We start from the raw sequence: 18305 nt of genomic DNA, 5'->3' as shown, positions 1-18305 counted from the left end.
ATTGAAGTTAACATAGAGTCACCAATCCTCCTGGATTGCCCTGGAGTCTTCAGAAATTAAAGATTGATCTCCTGGACACTGCAGCGAGCAAACAGGGAGAGAAATCGTAGGGGTGTTAAATACACTGTGGTTTTTAAAAACATTTATTTGAGCACATTTGCTTACTAGTTATAAAAATATTGGAGATGGAAAAAGGGCTGTTTGACTGACAGTCAAGAATCATCCAATCGGGCAAGAACATAAGAAATAAGAGCAGGAGAAGGCCATTCAGCCCCTCGAGCCTGCTCCGCCATTCAACAAGATCATGGCTGATCTTCGACCTCAACTCTACTTTCCCGCCCGATCCCTTGATTCCCCTAGAGTCCAAAAATCTATCCATCTCAGCCTTGAATATATTCAATGACTCAGCATCCACAGCCCTCTGGGGTAGAGAATTCCAAAGATTCACAACCCTCTGAGTGAAGAAATTTTCCCTCATCTCAGTCTTAAATGGCCGACCCCTTATCTTGAGATTATGACCCCTAGTTCTAGACTCTCCAGCCAGGGGAAAACAGCCTCTCAGCATCTACCCTGTCAAGCCCTCTAAGAATTTTATAAGTTTCAATGAGATCGCCTCTCATTCTTCTAAAGTGGTGACGAAGAGTCTATTCGCTTCCCAATTGGCCGTGGGAAGGCAGGACTCCGCGGGGGTGGACATGTTGGGTGACCAATGGCGGGAGCGTGGAGGCGGGACATCGTGAGGATGGACATATCGGACGACCAATGGTTGGGGGGGAGGGGTGCTTGGAGGCAGGAAGTCATGTGATGAATCCTCTTAAATACGTCGAATCAGAGTTGCTAACCCTAGGTTAGCACCAGGTTCCAGAGAGAGCTCACAACACAGGTTGATGGGTCCCTGACGGCTCAGGAAGTCAGCATTGCAAGGCTGCTTCCTGGGAGACATGGGGTGCCCACTCCAGATGTGCTAATGACACCTCTGCATGACCCTCCCCCCCGCCCTCTCCACCACATTCACAGGGTCAATGAGCTGAACCCGAGCAGCTGTGCATTTGAAGCTGGTGTGAGCTGCACATTAATTGTCGGGTTTTGTTTGCTGCCCGAGATGACCATTAAGAGAAGGATTCAGTGGCTGAAGAGGAGCAGCAGTAAAGGCAGGACCCAGGAACGCCAGACCGGGGGACCAGGGATTGCCAACTCTGGTTGGGCGTATTCCTGCCTCCAACCGCCCCGCCCCCACACTCCCGCCATTGGTCGCCCGACACGTCCATCCTTGCGGTGCCCCGCCTCCAACCAATCGGACCGCAAACAGCCACTTCATTGGATGATTCTTGACTGTCAGTCAAACGGCCTTTTTTCCCATCTCCAATATTTTTATTGTAAACAATTTTACAACACCAAGTTATAGTCCAACAATTTTATTTGAAATTCACAAGCTTTCGGAGGCTTCCTCCTTCCTCAGGTGAATGTGGAAATGAAATCCTCGAACCCTTCGCATTTATAAATCACAGAACAATACCTGGTGATTACAGATAGTCTTTCCAACTGTCCGTTGCCAAGGCAATTACAGTGTGCAGACAGAGAGGTGTTACCTACAGGGCCACCGAATATACAAACAACCAAAAAAAAAACAGAGAGAGAGAGGCAGAAACATCCGGAAGGAAGAGAAAGACAGCAAATGACCCGTTATATTAAAAACAGATAACATTTGTTCGCTGGTGGGGTTACGTGTAGCGTGACATGAACCCAAGATCCCGGTTGAGGCCGTCCTCATGGGTGCGGAACTTGGCTATCAATTTCTGCTCGACAATTTTGCGTTGTCATGTGTCTCGAAGGCCGCCTTGGAGTACGCTTACCCGAAGGTCAATATTTTTATAACCAGTAAACAAAAGTGTTGAAAGAAAACTTGTAACAAACACAATTTATTTTTACGCCCCAATGAGTTTTCTCCCGGGGTTTGCTCCCAGCAGTGTCCTGGAGATTAATCTTTAATTCCTGGAGAGTCCAGGCCAATCCTGGAGGGTTGGCAACCCAATTGGGAAGGAGGGGGGGCAGGTCACTAATCAGTCACTGATTATCCAGCTTGAGGCCCAGACGCAGAGACCTTTTCACACAGAGTCACTGGAATGTGCCGTTGCTTTTCCACAAACCGACTGCAGCTTACCACAAGGAGCTGGGAATTACCGAAGGAAGGAGAATATAAAAGAATGTGTGGAGATAACACATAAAACTGCAATCTGAGAGAGGCTCAAATCCCTCGCAGGTAAGAGGAGGGAGGGAGAGGCCCCTTCCTGTGCTCAAATCCTGGTTCCTATACTTTACAGAAGGTAGAACTTTGTACCAGTTTGAAGTAAACAGACTGGGCAGCTTATCTCCATGGCGCAGGCCCAGAGCTCAGCCCCTTCCTGTCAGGAGGTGCTGAAACATTCTTTTACATTAATCACACGTTGAAAAGTGCTGACTGCAGTCTTCAGCCCCTCCCCCTCCCCGTCGCTGTGAGCACACTCGGTGTAGGGACCGCCAACCCTCCGGGATTGGCCTGGAGTCTCCAGGAATTAAAAATTAATCTCTAGTATTGATTAAGGAGAATATTGCAGTGTTGGAGAGAGAGGATGTCCTGGAGGGGTCAAGGACAGAATCTATTTAGTTTGAGTTAAGAAATAAAAGAAGTGGCATTACACTACTGGGTGTATTCTATAGGCCACCAACTAGTGGGAAGGATATAGAGGAACAAATTTACAGGGAAATTACAGAGAGGTGCAAAAGCCATAGAGTAGTGATAACTGGGGACTTCAACTATCCTAATATAGACTGGGATAATATAAGGGGCAAAGAGGGGGAGGAATTTTTGAAATGTGTTCAGGATAACTTTCTTAACCAGTACATTTCGGGCCCAACGAGGAAGGAGGCATTGCTGGACTTGGTTCAAGGGAATGAGGTGGGCCAAGTGGAGCAAGTGTCAGTGGGGGAACATTTAGGGAGCAGCGATCATACTAGAACAGATCTGGCCCGGGTAAATTGGAATCAAAGATTGGCAGGCAAAACTGTAATTGAACAGTGGGTGGCCTTTAAAGTGGAGATGGTTCGGGTACAGTCTAGGCACATTCCCATGAGGGACAAAGGTAGGGCAACTAAAGCCAGAGCTCCCTGGACGACAAAAGAGATAGTGACTAAGATGAAATGGAAAAAAGGGGAGTATGTCATGTTGATAACACAAGTGAATAGAAAGTTCAGAGGGGAAGTGAAAAAGGAAATAAGAGGGGCAAAGAGAGAGTATGAGAATAGACTGGCGGCCAACATAAAAGGGAATCTAAAAGTCTTCCACAGGCATGTAAACAGTAAACGGGTAGTGAGAGGACGGGTGGGGCCGATTAGGAACCATAAAGGAGATCTACTCATAGAGGCAGAGGGGATGGTCGGGGTATTAAATAAGTACTTTGTATCTGTCTTTACCAAGGAAGAAGATGCTGCCAGAGTCTCAGTAAAGGAAAATATAGTTGAAATACTGGATGGGCTAAAAATTGATAAAGAGGAGGTACTAGAAAGGCTGGCTGTACTTAAAGTAGATAAGTCACCCGGTCCGGATGGGATGCATCCCAGGTTGCTGAGGGAAGTAAGGGTGGAAATTGCGGAGGTGCTGGCCACAATCTTCCAAACATCCGTAGATACGGGGGTGGTGTCAGAGGACTGGAGAATTGCAAATGTTACACACCCTTGTTCACAAAAGATTGCGGCCCATGAAATAAAAGGGGCAGTAGCAACATGGATGTGAAATTAGCTAAGTGACAGGAAATAGAGAGTAGTGGTGACCGGTTGTTTTTCGGACTGGAGGGAGGTGTACAGTGGTGTTCCCCAGGGGTCGGTGCTGGGAACACTGCTTTTCTTGATATATATTAATGACTTGGACTTGGGTGTACAAGGCACAATTTCAAAATTTGCAGGTGACACAAAACTTGGAAGGGTAGGGAACAGTGAGGAGGATAGTGATAAACTTAAAGAGGATATAGACAGGCTGGTGGAATGGGCGGACACGTGGCAGATAAAATTTAACGCAAAAAAATGCGAGGTGATACATTTCGGTCGGAAGAACGAGGAGAGGCAATATAAACGAGAGGGCACAATTCTAAAAGGGGTACAGGAACAGAGAGATCTGGGGGTATATGAAGGTGGCAGGACAGATTGAGAAAGCGGTTAAAAAAGCATCCGGGATCCCGGGCTTTACAAGTAGAGGCATAGAGTACAAAAGTAAGGAAGTCATAATGAACCTTTATAAAACACTGTTTAGGCCTCAATTGGAGTATTGTGTCCAGTTCTGGGCACCGCACTTTAGGAAAGATGTGAAGGCCTTAGAGAGGGTGCAGAAAAGATTTATTAGAATGATTCCAAGGATGAGGGACTTTAGTTACGTGGATAGACTGGAGGAGCTGGGGTTGTTCTCCTTGGAACAGAGAAGGTTGAGAGGAGATTTAATAGAGGTATTCAAAATCATGAAGGGTCTAGACAGAGTAGAGAGAGAGAAACTGTTCCCATTGGCGGAAGGGTCAAGGACCAGAGGACATAGATTTAAGGTGATTGGCAAAAGAACCAAAGGTGACATGAGGAAAAACTTTTTTACACAGCGAGTGTTAGGATCTGGAATGCTCTGCCCGAGGGGGTGGTGGAGGCAGATTCAATCATGGCCTTCAAAAGGGAACTGGATAAGTACTTGTAGGGTTACGGGGATAGGGCGGGGGAGTGGGACTAGCTGGATTGCTCTTGCACAGAGCCGGTGTGGACTTGATGGGCCGAATGGCCTCCTTCCCTGCTGTAAACCTTCTATGATTCCAGGACACTGCTAGGAGCAAAAACGCAGGAGAGAAATCATAGAAGTGTTAAAATAAATAGTGCTTATTTTTTCATTTTCTTTTATCATTTTTGTTTATTAGTTCTAAAAATATTGGCGATGGGAAAAAAGGCTGTTTGACTGCGAGTCAAGAATCATCCAATTGGGTGATGACGAGTCTGTTCACTTTCCGATTGGTTGGGAAGGCAGGTCACTGCAAAGATGGACATGTCGGGCGACCAATGGCGGGACTGTGGGGGCGAGCCATCACAAGGATGGACGTGTCGGGCGACCAATGGTGGGACTGTGGGGGCGGGCCATCACAAAGATGGACGTGTCGGGCGACCAATGGCGGGACTGTGGGGGCGGGCCATCACAAGGATGGATGTGTCGGGCGACCAATGGCGGGAGTGCGGGGGCAGGGTGGTTGGAGGCAGGAGGTCGTTTGATGACACCTCCAGGAATAGGTCCAACCAGAGTTGGCAACCCGAATACTTACCGTGCGCTGTCCCTGATTGATGCTTATTGAAGGAGGCAGTGGGGCGGGTCATGGGAACAGGAGCAGGTCTTTCAGCCCCTCGAGCCCATTCCTCCATTCAATTATAAACAATTTTACAACACCAAGTTATAGTCCAGCAATTTTATTTTAAATTCACAAGCTTTCGGAGATTTTCTCCTTCCTCCACATCATGTCCATTCAATTAGATCAGGACTGATCTGTACCTCAACCCCATTTTCCTGCCTTTGCTCCATAATCTCGCGATACCTTTTCCCAACAAAAACCTAGCAATCTCAGTGTTTGAAATTTCAATTGTCCCCCAGCAACCACAATTTTGGGGGAGAGAGTTCCAGATTTCCACTACCCTTTGTGTGAAAAAATACTTCCTGATTTCACTTCTGAATGGCTTAGCTCTAATTTTAAACTGGATTCCCCCACCAGAGGAAGTAGTTTTCTGTTCCTATCCCTGTCAAATCAATTTATCATTTGAAACATCTGGATTAGACATCACCCCTTAACCTTGAAACTTGAGGGAATACAAGCCAAGTCTATGCAACCTGTCCTCATAATTTAACCCTTTTAGCCCCAGTATCATTTTGGTGAATCTGCGCTGCACCCCCTCCAAGGCCAATATATCCTTCCTGAGGTGCGGTGCCCAGAACTGAACACAATACTCTAAATGGGGTCTGGCTAGAGCTTTTTATAACTGTAGCATAATTTCCACCCCTTTGTATTCCAGCCCCCTTTGAGATAAAGGCCAACGTTCCATTAGGCTTTTTGATTATTTTCTGTCCAATAGTTCTTATTGATTGGACCCCTAAATCTCTGCTCATCCACAGTTCCAGCTTCTCGCCATTTAGAAACTATTCTGTTTTATCTTTCTTGGGTCCAAAGTGGATGACCTCACACTGACCCACATTGAACTCTATCTGCCCCAGTTTTGTCCACTCACATCTATCAATGACCCTCTGCAACTTTCTGCTCCCATCTACACTATTTACTGTGCCACCTAACTTAGTGTTGTCAGCAAAATTAGATGCATGGCACTCTATTCCTTCATCCAAGTCATTTATAAATACAATGAAAAGCTGAGGCCCCAGGACAGATCCCTGGGGGACACCACTGGTCACATCCTGACAATTGGAGAACGAACCCTTTATCAACGCCTTAAATGTAGTAAAACGTCCCAAGGCGCTTCACAGGAGCGATTATCAACCAAATTTGACACTGAGCCCCATAAGGAGATATTGGTCAAAAGCTTGGTCAAAGGGGTAGGTTTTAAGGAGTGTCTTAAAGGAGGAGAGAGAGGAAGCGAGGAGGAGAGGTTTAGGAAGGGAATTCCAGAACCAATTATTGGCACGTGGGACAAGGTACTCCCAGACAGAGAGTCTAATACAGGCACAGCTCCAAGCAGCAAGGTTACTAACAATTTTAATCAGCTGACATTGATTCATGGTGTTATCCATGGCCCATCCTGTCTCTACAGACACACACACACACACACACACATACAGAGACACACACAGAGTCAGACACAGACACGCACACAAGGACACACACACTCAGAAGCACACACGCAAACAGACACACACAGAAACACACAGACAGACGGACACACAAACACAGACACATGCAGAAACACACAGACATACAGAGACAGACATACACACTCACATACAGAGACAGACACACACACACGCACACAGTCATACACAGACACACACACTCAGACACACACACACAAACACACACATAGAGACACACACAGAACACAGAAACGCACACACATACAGACACACGCACACAGGCAGACACACACACAGACATACACAGACACACATGCAGAAAGACACACGTACAAGCAAACAGTCATACGCAGACACACACACATGGTCATACACAGACACAGACAAGGATACACAGACACACACACGGAAACACACACACACAGAACACAAAAACGCACAGACAGACAGACACGCAAACACAGACACACACACACAGATAGACAGACATGCACACACAAACACTGGCACATAGACACAGACACACGCACACAGACATATATACACACATACAGACAAGGTACACACAGACACACATACACAGACATATACACACAGACACACATACAGAGGCAGACACACACATACCCACAATCACACACAGAGACATACACAGACGCACATACACAGACACACACATGCAGAAACTCACACACAGACACAAACACAGACAGTCATACACAGACACACACACATGGACATAGACAGACAAGGGCGCGCACACACACACACACACATATACAGACAGACAGACACAGACACACACAAGGACACACACACTCAGACGCACACAAGCAAACGGACACACACGGACACACATATAAGCACAGACACACATACAAGCACAGACACACACAATCACAGACACACACACAGTGGCATGCACAGACCCACACCCATGCACACACACACACATACACAGAGACAATCAGATGCAAATACACACAGACACACACACAGACAGACACTCTCATGCCATACGGCCCCTCGAGTCTGCTCCACCATTCAATAAGATCATGGCTGATCTTCGACCTCAACTCCACTTTCCCGCCCGATCCCCATATCCCCTGATTCCCCTCGAGTCCACAAATCTATCTATCTCAGCCTTGAATATATTCAATGACTGAGCATCCACAGCCCTCTGGGGTAGAGAATTCCAAAGATTCACAACCCTCTGAGTGAAGAAATTCCTCCTCATCTCAGTCTTAAATGGCCGACCCTTCATCCTGCGACAGTGCCCCCTAGTTCTAGACTCTCCAGCAAGGGGAACAACCTCTCAGCATCTACCCTGTCAGCCATCTCAGAATCTTATATGTTTCAATGAGATCACCTCTCATTCTTCTAAACTCCAGACAGTATAGGCCCATTCTACTCAATCTCTCCTCATAGAACAACCCTCTGATCCCAGGAATCAATCCAGTGAACCTTCATTGCACCCCCTCTAAGGCAAGTATATCCTTCCTTAGGTAAGGAGACCAAAACTGTACACAGTACTCCAGGTGTGGTCTCACTAAAGCCCTGTACAATTGTAGCAAGACTACAACAACAACAACTTGCATTTATAGAGTCATAGAGTTATACAGCACGGAGAGAGGCCCTTCGGCCCATCGTGTCCGCGCCGGCCATCAGCCCTGTCTAATCTAATCCCATATTCCAGCATTTGGTCCGTAGCCTTGTATGCTATGGCATTTCAAGTGCTCATCCAAATGCTTCTTGAATGTTGTGAGGGTTCCTGCCTCCACAACCCTCTCAGGCAGTGAGTTCCAGACTCCAACCACCCTCTGGGTGAAAAAGTTCTTTCTCAAATCCCCTCTAAACCTCCCGCCTTTTACATTGAATCTATGCCCCCTTGTTATAGAACCCTCAACGAAGGGAAAAAGCTCCTTAGTATCCATCCTATCTGTGCCCCTCAATTTTGTACACCTCAATCATGTCCCCCCTCAGCCTCCTCTGCTCCAAGGAAAACAAACCCAATCTTCCCAGTCTCTCTTCATAGCTGAAGCGCTCCAGCCCTGGTAACATCCTGGTGAATCTCCTCTGCACCCTCTCCAAAGCGATCACATCCTTCCTGTAGTGTGGCGACCAGAACTGCACACAGTACTCCAGCTGTGGCCTAACCAGTGTTTTATACAGCTCCATCATAACCTCCTTGCTCTTATATTCTATGCCTCGGCTAATAAAGGCAAGTATCCCATATGCCTTCTTTACCACCTTATCTACCTGTTCCGCCGCCTTCAGGGATCTGTGAACTTGCACACCAAGATCCCTCTGACCCTCTGTCTTGCCTAGGGTCCTCCCATTCATTGTGTATTCCCTTGCCTTGTTAGTCCCTCCAAAGTGCATCACCTCGCACTTTTCCGGGTTAAATTCCATTTGCCACTGTTCCGCCCATCTGACCAACCCATCTATATTGTCCTGCAGACTGAGGCTATCCTCCTCGCTATTTACCACCCTACCAATTTTTGTATCATCAGCGAACTTACTGATCATACCATTTTTAGGCCTGCTAAAACCGCCAATACCTCCTCCCGCTCGATGTTAATATGTTCGAGTATATCACAGTCCCCCTGCCGTATTTCTATTTTCTACATCGTCCTTCTCCATAGTGAAAACAGATGCAAAAAATTCATTTAGAACCCCTCCTACATCTGCCGGCTCCACACACAGATTGCCATTTTTGTCCCTGATGGGCCCTATTTTTTCCCTAGTCATCCTCTTACCCTTAATATACTTATAAAACATCTTAGGATTTTCCTTTATTTTGCTCGCCAGTGTTATTTCATGGCCCCTCCTTGATCTCCTAATTTCTTTTTTAAGTATCCCCCTGCACTTTTTGTACTCCTCTAGGGCTTCCTCCGTCTTTAGCCTTTTGTATCTGCCAAAAGCCCTCCTTTTTTTCCTAATCCATTCTCGTATATCCCCTGACATCCAAGGTTCCCTGGAGTTCTTGGAACCACCCTTGACCTTTACGGGAACATGTTGCCATTGTATGGTCTCAATCTCCCTTCTGAAAGACTCCCATTGCTCCGATGCGGATTTTCCTACAAGCAGCTGATCCCAGTCCATTTTGGCCAGATCCTGCCTTATCCTATTAAAATCTGCCTTCCCCCAATTTAGAACCTTTATTTCCGGCCCCTCCCTGTCCTTTTCCATGACCACCTTAAATCTCACCGAATTATGGTCACTGTCACCAAAGTGCTCACCTACTAGCACTTCTTCCACTTGGCCGGCCACATTCCCTGGAATTAGGTCCAGTACCGCCCCCTCTCTTGTAGGACTTTCTACATGCTGGCTCAAAAAGCTCTCCTGGATGCACGTTAAGAATTTTGTACCCTCTAAGCCTTTTACACTCTGAGTATCCCAGTTAATATTGGGGAAGTTGAAATCCCCCACTATTATTACCCTATTATTTGCACAATTTTCTGAGATTTGCCTACATATCTGTTCCTCTATCTCCCCCTGACTGTTTGGGGGCCTATAGTACACTCCCATCAAAGTGCTTGCCCCCTTTTTGTTTTTAAGCTCCACCCATATGGCCTCATTAGAGGAACCTGCTAATATATCATCCCTCCTTATGGCAGTAATTGATTCTTTAATTAATATTGCGACCCCCCCTCCTCTTATACCTCCCCCTCTGTCTCGCCTGAAGATTCTGTACCCCGGAATATTGAGCTGCCAGTCTTGCCCCTCCCTCAACCATGTCTCTGTGATAGCAACAATATCATACTCCCATGTGTTTATCAACACCTTCAGTTCATCCACCTTATTCGCAAGACTCCTTGCATTAAAATAGATGCCATCCAGCCTTGCCCTCACATATTTGCCCTGTCTAAGCTGACTTGTTTTTTTCTCAATATTTGGCTGCACATCACCCCCTATTGTCGCTCCACTCTGTATCCCATCCCCCTGCCAAGTTAGTTTAAACCCCCCCAACAGTGCTGGCAAACCTCCCCGCAAGGATATTTGTCCCGCTCTGGTTCAGGTGCAACCCGTCCGACTTGTACAAGTCCCACCTTCCCCAGAAGCAAGCCCAGTGATCCAGGAAACTGAAACCCTCCCTCCTGCACCAACTCTTTAGCCACGCATTCATCTGTTCTATCCTCCTATTTCTATACTCACTAGCCCGTGGCACTGGGAGTAATCCAGAGATGACAACCTTTGAGGTCCTGCTCTTTAATCTGCTACCTAGCTCCCTAAATTCTTGATGCAGGACCTCATCTCCCTTCCTACCTATGTCGTTGGTCCCAATGTGGACCACGACCTCTGCCTGCTCCCCCTCCCCCTTGAGAATGCCCTGTAGCCGCTCAGTGACATCCATGACCCTGGCACCAGGGAGGCAACAAACCATCCTGGAGTCACGTTTACGGCCACAGAAACGCCTGTCTGTTCCCCTTACGATAGAATCCCCTACCACTATAGCTCTTCCACTCTTTTTCCTCCCAGCCTGTGCAGCAGAGCTACCCCTGGTGCCAGGAAGTTGGCTGCTACTGCCTTCCCCTGATAAGTCATCCCCCTCAACAATATCCAAAGCGGTATATTTGTTTGAGAGGGGGCCTTTAACGTAGTAAAACATCCCAAGGTGCTTCACAGGAGCGATTATCAAACAAAATTTCACACTGAGCCACTGAGGACAGCATGGTCAAAGATATGGGTTTTAAGGAGCGTCTTTAAGGAGGAGAGAGAGGCGGAGGGAATTCCAGAGCTTAGGGCCTAGGCAGCTGAAGGCACGGCTGCCAATGGTGGAGAGATTAAAATCAGAGATGCGCAAGAGGCCAGAATTGGAGGAGTGCAGAGATCTCGGAGGTTTGTAGGACTGGAGGAGGTTACAGAGATAGGGAGGGGCGAGGCCATGGAGGGATTTGAAAACAAGGATGAGAATTTTAAAATCGAGGCGTTCCCGGACCAGGAGCCAATGATCAGAAGTGCGATGGGTGAACGGGACTTACTGCGAGTTAGAATAAGGGCATCAGAGTTTTGGATGAGCTCAAGTTTATGGAGGGTGGAAGATGGGAGGCCGGCCAGGAGAGCATTGGAACAATCGAGCCTGGAGGTAACAAAGGCACGGATGAGGGTTCCAGCAGCAGATGGGCTGAGGCAGGGGCGGAGACGGGCGATGTTATGGAGGTGGAAGTAGATTTCCTTACTCTTATACTCCAACCCACTTGCAATAAAGGCCAACGTATCATTTGCCTTCCTAATTGCTTGCTGTACCTGCGTGTTAACTTGTTGTGTTTCTTGTACGAGGACACCCAACTCTGAACACCAACATTTAATACTTTCTCACCACTCTCACCAGTTCTGTTTTTCTATCCTTCCCACCAAAGTGGATAATTTCACATTTCCCCACATTATACTCCATCTGCCACCTTCTTGCCCACTCACGTAACCTGTCTATATCCCTTTACACACTTGTTGGGGGTGATTTTAAACCCCAAGAACAGGTGAGAGTTGAAAATAATTCTTTTTTGGGTCGCGGCTGCAACCCGGCTTTATTTCCGGATTTATCGTCGGTGTGTTAAAGTACAGGCTTCCCACTGGGAATGCAAAGTCCGAAAATTTTGCGTTCGCAACCCAAAAAAACAACTATTTTCAACTCCCACCCGCCCCCAACCCACCCATTCTTGGGGTTTAAAATCACCCCCTTTGTGTCCTCCTCACAGCTTACTTTCCCACCTAGCTTTGTATCGTCAGCAAACTTGGATACATTACACTCGGTCCCTTCATCTAAGTTATTAATATAGATTGTAAATAGCTGAGGTCCAAGCACTGATCCATGTGGCACCCCACTAGTTACAGCCTGCCAATCTAAAAGGGGTACAGGAACAGAGAGATCTGGGGGTATATGTGCACAAATCATTGAAGGTGGCAGAGCAGGTTGAGAAAGCATATGGGATCCTGGGCTTTATAAATAGAGGCATAGAGTATAAAAGTAAGGAAGTCATGATGAACCTTTATAAAACACTGGTTCGACCACAACTGGAGTATTGTGTCCAGTTCTGGGCACCGCACTTTAGGAAAGATGTGAAGGCCTTAGAGAGGGTGCAGAAGAGATTAACTAGAATGATTCCAGGGATGAGGGACTTCAGTTACGTGGATAGACTGGAGAAGCTGGGGTTGTTCTCCTTGGAACAGAGAAGGTTGCGAGGAGATTTGATAGAGGTGTTCAAAATCATGAAGGGTCTAGACAGAGCAGATAGAGAGAAACTGTTCCCATTGGTGGAAAGGTCAAAAACCAGAGGGCATAGATTTAAGGTGATTGGCAAAAGAACCAAAGGTGACATGAGGAAAAACTTTTTTACACAGCGAGTTGTTAGGATCTGGAATGCACTGCCCGAGGGGGTGGTGGAGGCAGATTCAATCATGGCCTTCAAAAGGGCACTGGATAAGTACTTGAAAGGAAAAAAATTGCAGGGCTACGGGGATAGGGCAGGGAGTGGGACTAGCTGGATTGCTCTGGCGTAGAGCGGGCGCGGACTCGATGGGCCGAGTGGCCTCCTGTGCTGTAACCTTTCTATGATTCGTTGATTCTAACCTGAAAATGACTCGTTTATCCCTACCCTCTGTTTTCTGTCCATTAACCAATCCTCAATCCATGCTATTATATTACCCCCAACTCCATGAGCCCTAACCTTGTGTAATAACCTTTTATACACACACTCACATACGCACACAGACACACACAAACACACCTAGCCACATACATAGAAATGCACAGAGACACACACGCACACAGATACACACCTGCACACACAAACACGCACACAGATACACAGGTGCACACACAAACACACGCACAGATACAGACACACGGACACACTCACGGGCATGCACATTTTCAGACACACACTGCCACACACATAAACATACATATACACACACAGACACAGTCACACACAGACACAGACACGCACACCAACACTCAGTCACGCACGGACAAACATACAGGCCCACACACGGACACCCATGCAGATACACACAAACAGACAGACAGACACAGAAACACACAGACACAGACAGACTGACAGACAAACACACAAACAGACACACGCACACGTAGACAGAGCGACACACAGACACATACAGACAGACATTCTGGGCAGGTACAGTACGGGATACAGAGACACACACACAGACACAGATGGAGAAAAAGACACTCACATACACTCAGAAACACACACAGAATCACATACAGACTCACACTCACAGACACGCACACATAGACACACACACATGCACACACACATATGCACACAGACTCACACATACATACACACAAACATGCACACACAGACACACAAACAAAAATACAACATTACTCTGTATCTAACCCGTGCTGTACCTGCTCTGGGAGTGTTTGATGGGACAGTGTAGAGGGAGCTTTACTCTATATCTAACCCTGTACCTGCCCTGGGAGTGTTTGATGGGACAGTGTAGAGGGAGCTTTACTCTGTATCTAACCCGTGCTGTACCTGCCCTGGGAGTGTTTGATGGGACAGTGTAGAGGGAGCTTTACTCTGTAGCTTATTTTAGCCGCTCTCTGTTCCCGATGTTTGACCTGTTTCCAGTTCTGCTTCGATGCATTAAAAGAGGACTGAAATAATTAGAGGGTGTGTTTATTTTAGAAGGAGCTATTAATCAGCAAAAATCCCCTTAGCTGACAAACAGAGCACGAAGAGGACAGGTTGGAGCACTGCAGCTATTGTCATGAACCAGTGAAACGAGTTTCTAGTCACTGATTAACACACAGATTTCAGCATCTCATTCACCTCAACTTAATGTGAGTCAGTCTGTGTACTTCCTTAAGTTATAGTCAGACATTCAGTTTGGGGCTGCTGTGAACTGGGGCTGGTGTGAGTTGGGCCTGGTGTGAGCAGGGGGTGGTATGAACTAGGCCTGGTGTGAGCTGGAGTTAGTGTGAACTGGAGCTGGTGTGAACTGAAGCTGGTGTGAGCTGAGGCTGGTGTGAGCTGGAGTTAGTGTGAGCTGGGCCTGGTGTGAGCTGATGCTGGTGTGGGCTGGGCCTGGTGTGAGGTGGGCCTGGTGTGAGGTGGGCCTGGTGTGAGGTGGGCCTGGTGTGAGCTGGGCCTGGTGTGAGCTGATGCTGGTGTGGGCTGGGCCTGGTGTGAGGTGGGCCTGGTGTGAGGTGGGCCTGGTGTGAGCTGAGGCTGATGTGAGCTGGGCCTGGTGTGAGGTGAGGCTGGTGTGAGGTGGGCCTGGTGTGAGCTGAGGCTGATGTGAGCTGGGCCTGGTGTGAGGTGAGGCTGGTGTGAGGTGGGCCTGGTGTGAGCTGGAGTTAGTGTGAGCTGAGCCTGGTGTGAGCTGGGCCTGGTGTGAGCTGATGCTGGTGTGAGCTGGGCCTGGTGTGAGCTGGAGTTAGTGTGAGCTGAGCCTGGTGTGAGCTGGGCCTGGTGTGAGCTGATGCTGGTGTGGGCTGGGCCTGGTGTGAGGTGGGCCTGGTGTGAGGTGGGCCTGGTGTGAGCTGAGGCTGATGTGAGCTGGGCCTGGTGTGAGGTGAGGCTGGTGTGAGGTGGGCCTGGTTTGAGGTGGGCCTGGCGTGAGTTGGGCCTGGCGTGAGGTGAGGCTGGTTTGAGCTGGAGTTGGTGTGAGCTGGGCCTGGTGTGAGCTGAGGCTGGTGTGAGATGGGCCTGGCGTGAGGTGGGCCTGGCGTGAGTTGGGCCTGGCGTGAGGTGAGGCTGGCGTGAGCTGGGCTTGGTGTGAGTTGGGCCTGGTGTGAGGTGAGGCTGGTGTGAGCTGGGCCTGGTGTGAGCTGGGCCTGGTGTGAGCTGGGCCTGGCGTGAGCTGGGGCATTGACCTAACTCCCTGCTCCTCCACATGTTGGATGTACAGGCACAGCTGCCTGGCGATAACTGAGGGGCACTGCCTCCAAAGGCTGAGGCCTGACGGGGAGGCAGACACCGAAACAATGCCACCTACTGCAGGGAGACCAACAGCCAACCTGACCTGTAGGGACAGGTGGCTGCCAGGGACTGTCAAACTGATCAGGGCCCTCGGTTAGTGTCGGATTTGACCCTGAGTTGTCTTACACGTGGCGACCGTCTGTTGTGAGCCTTTTCGAAGAACTGCAATTAGAAGGTGATTTCCCCAAAGATTCTAAAGAAAAATAATGGCCTGTAAAACAGTTGCATAACTGAGTGGAGTTTTCCCCATTGGCTGAAATATGTTCTTTAAGTTGCGAAACAAGAAATGAATCCTTGTAAACTGCCTGATTTTGTGTGGAGAATGAGGTGGTTTGTGGCCTGTGTTGATTTTAATGACCATGTTCATACACCCCTATCACACCACCGTTTCCATCACCCTGACTTCACAAGAACCCCAACCCCCCCCCCCCGCTGCTCCTATCTCACCGGTCAAGGGGCCTGGCCCCACATTTTCTCCTCACAGGCTCCTCAGTGCGATGTTATCCCCGTGTTGAGTTGTACCCGCCAGTAGGCCCCAGTCCCCAGTCTGGGCTGAGAAAGCTAACCCAGGCCCAGTCCAGGTATCACAACTGGCCCAAGTTCCCCATGGAAGAATTATCCAGGGTTCCTTCTTCTGAGCGTTGTCACCTGACCTGTGTCCGTGCGCACGAGTTGGCGCATCTGAGTGCGGGTGTGAGTGTGCACGTGAATGTGTGAGAGCACGTGCGTGTGTGAGCATGTCAGTGTGACACACTCATGACACACTAGCGACGCCCACATCCCATGATCAAATTTTTTTAAAAACCACCCCAAACCAACCAGAGACCCTGAGCCAATCGGGACCCCCAAGCAGATGCAGTGAAAGGACCCACTCAATGGTAACAGCTGAGCCCTGATCATTTCACCAACTATTTCGAGATGACCAACTTGCAAGATCTCCTTTTTGCCATGGGGCCTGTGCGGATTTAACTCCAGATGAAGTAGCTAGTGCCGAGTATTATTGTAAATTAAAATCTACAGGGCCCAAAGCCAGCCCTTGCCACACAAATGCCACCTCTGTAGCTGCCCAGTGAGTGCCACCCTCCCTGAGCCAGCTCAAAGGCAGGCAACAATCGACAGGCAGGAGTCGAGAGCAGGCCGAGTCAGGCAGATTTCTGGTCTAGCTGCAGGCCAGGGCTGTGATTTCAAACTACTCACAGAGCCAAGAGACTCGTGCTGCACTGCTGAGGCGATCGGCAGCTTCCTGCCCCCACACTGTTCAGAATTTCCTGTTTTGTAAAAACATTTCCTTAAAAGGGAACGATTTCCAGAAAACCACTGGAGATCGGCAGCAGGTCAGGACACAGCAGGCAGGGCTGGAAACGTGCCGTAGATTCCTCTCCTCTGTACAATCTGGGGAGTCCCACGCACTGTGTACAGTAGACCCCTAAACCAGCGTCACCAGAGGGAAAATCCAGCATCAGTGAGTCGCTGGAACGAAACAGGGAAATGGATCCCGCCGGAGAGTCCAAATATTAAAGATTCCAAGATCATTCATCTCTGGCACTGAGCCCTGCCCTATAATAACCCGGGACAAAGTCCCATCAAACAATCCCATGGCAGTTACACAACGGGTTAGACACAGAGTAAAACTCCTTCTACACTATTCCATCAAACACTCCCAGGGTCAGGTACAGCACAGGTTAGATACAGAGTAAAGCTCCCTCTACACTGTCCCATCAAACACTCCCAGGGCAGGTACAGCACGGGTTAGACACAGAGTAAAGCTCCCTCTACACTGTCCCATCAAACACTCCCAGGCCAGGTACAGCACAGGTTAAATACAAAGCTAGGTGGGAAAGTAAGCTGTGAGGAGGAAACAAAGAGTCTGCAAAGGGATATAGACAGGTTAAGTGAGTGGGCAAGAAGTTGGCAGTTGGAGTATAATGTGGGGAAATGTGAGGTTATTCAATTTGGTAGGAAGAATAGAAAAACAGAATATTTTTTAAATGATGAGAAACTATTAAATGTTGGTGTTCGGAGAGATTTGAGTGTCCTCATAGAAGAAACACAGAAAGTTAACATTCAGGTACAACAGGCAATTAGGAAGGCAAATGGCAAGTTGGCCTTTATTGCAATGGGGTTGGAGTACAAGAGTAAGGAAGTCTTACTACAATTGAACTACAATTGGAGTACTGTGTACTGTTTTGGTCTCCTTATCTAAGGAAGGATATACTTTCCTTAGAGGCGGTGCAACAAAGGTTCACTAGATTGATTCCTGGGATGAGAGGGTTGTCCTATGAGGAGAGATTGAGTAGAATGGGCCTATACTCTCTGGGGTTTGGAAGAATGAGAGGTGATCTCATTGAAACCTATAAGATTCTGAGGGGGCTTGACAGGGTAGATGCTGAGAGATTGTTTCCCCTGACTGGAGAGTCTAGAAGTAGAGGGCATAGTTACAGGATAAGGGGTCGGCCATTTAAAACTGGGCTGTGGGTGCTCAGTCGTTGAGTATATTCGAGACT

At 48.2% G+C, this 18305-nt stretch overlaps 1 long non-coding RNA gene across 4 annotated transcripts in view; it reads left to right on the top strand.

The window, feature by feature from the left end:
* Positions 1-2071: 2071 nt before the first annotated feature.
* Positions 2072-18305, top strand: part of LOC137306089 (uncharacterized) — a 171660-nt gene continuing 155426 nt past the window's right edge. For 2 of the 4 annotated variants that reach the window (XR_010958823.1, XR_010958824.1), the window contains exon 1: positions 2072-2260. This is a non-coding gene — a long non-coding RNA (uncharacterized lncRNA). The remainder of the gene's footprint in view (positions 2261-18305) is intronic. The other 2 variants (XR_010958822.1, XR_010958821.1) reach the window with 2 other exon arrangements.

The sequence above is a fragment of the Heptranchias perlo genome, chromosome 41, assembly GCF_035084215.1.
Source record: "Heptranchias perlo isolate sHepPer1 chromosome 41, sHepPer1.hap1, whole genome shotgun sequence".
NCBI lineage: Eukaryota > Metazoa > Chordata > Chondrichthyes > Hexanchiformes > Hexanchidae > Heptranchias > Heptranchias perlo.
This window is presented reverse-complemented; position numbering and strand designations above follow the sequence as displayed.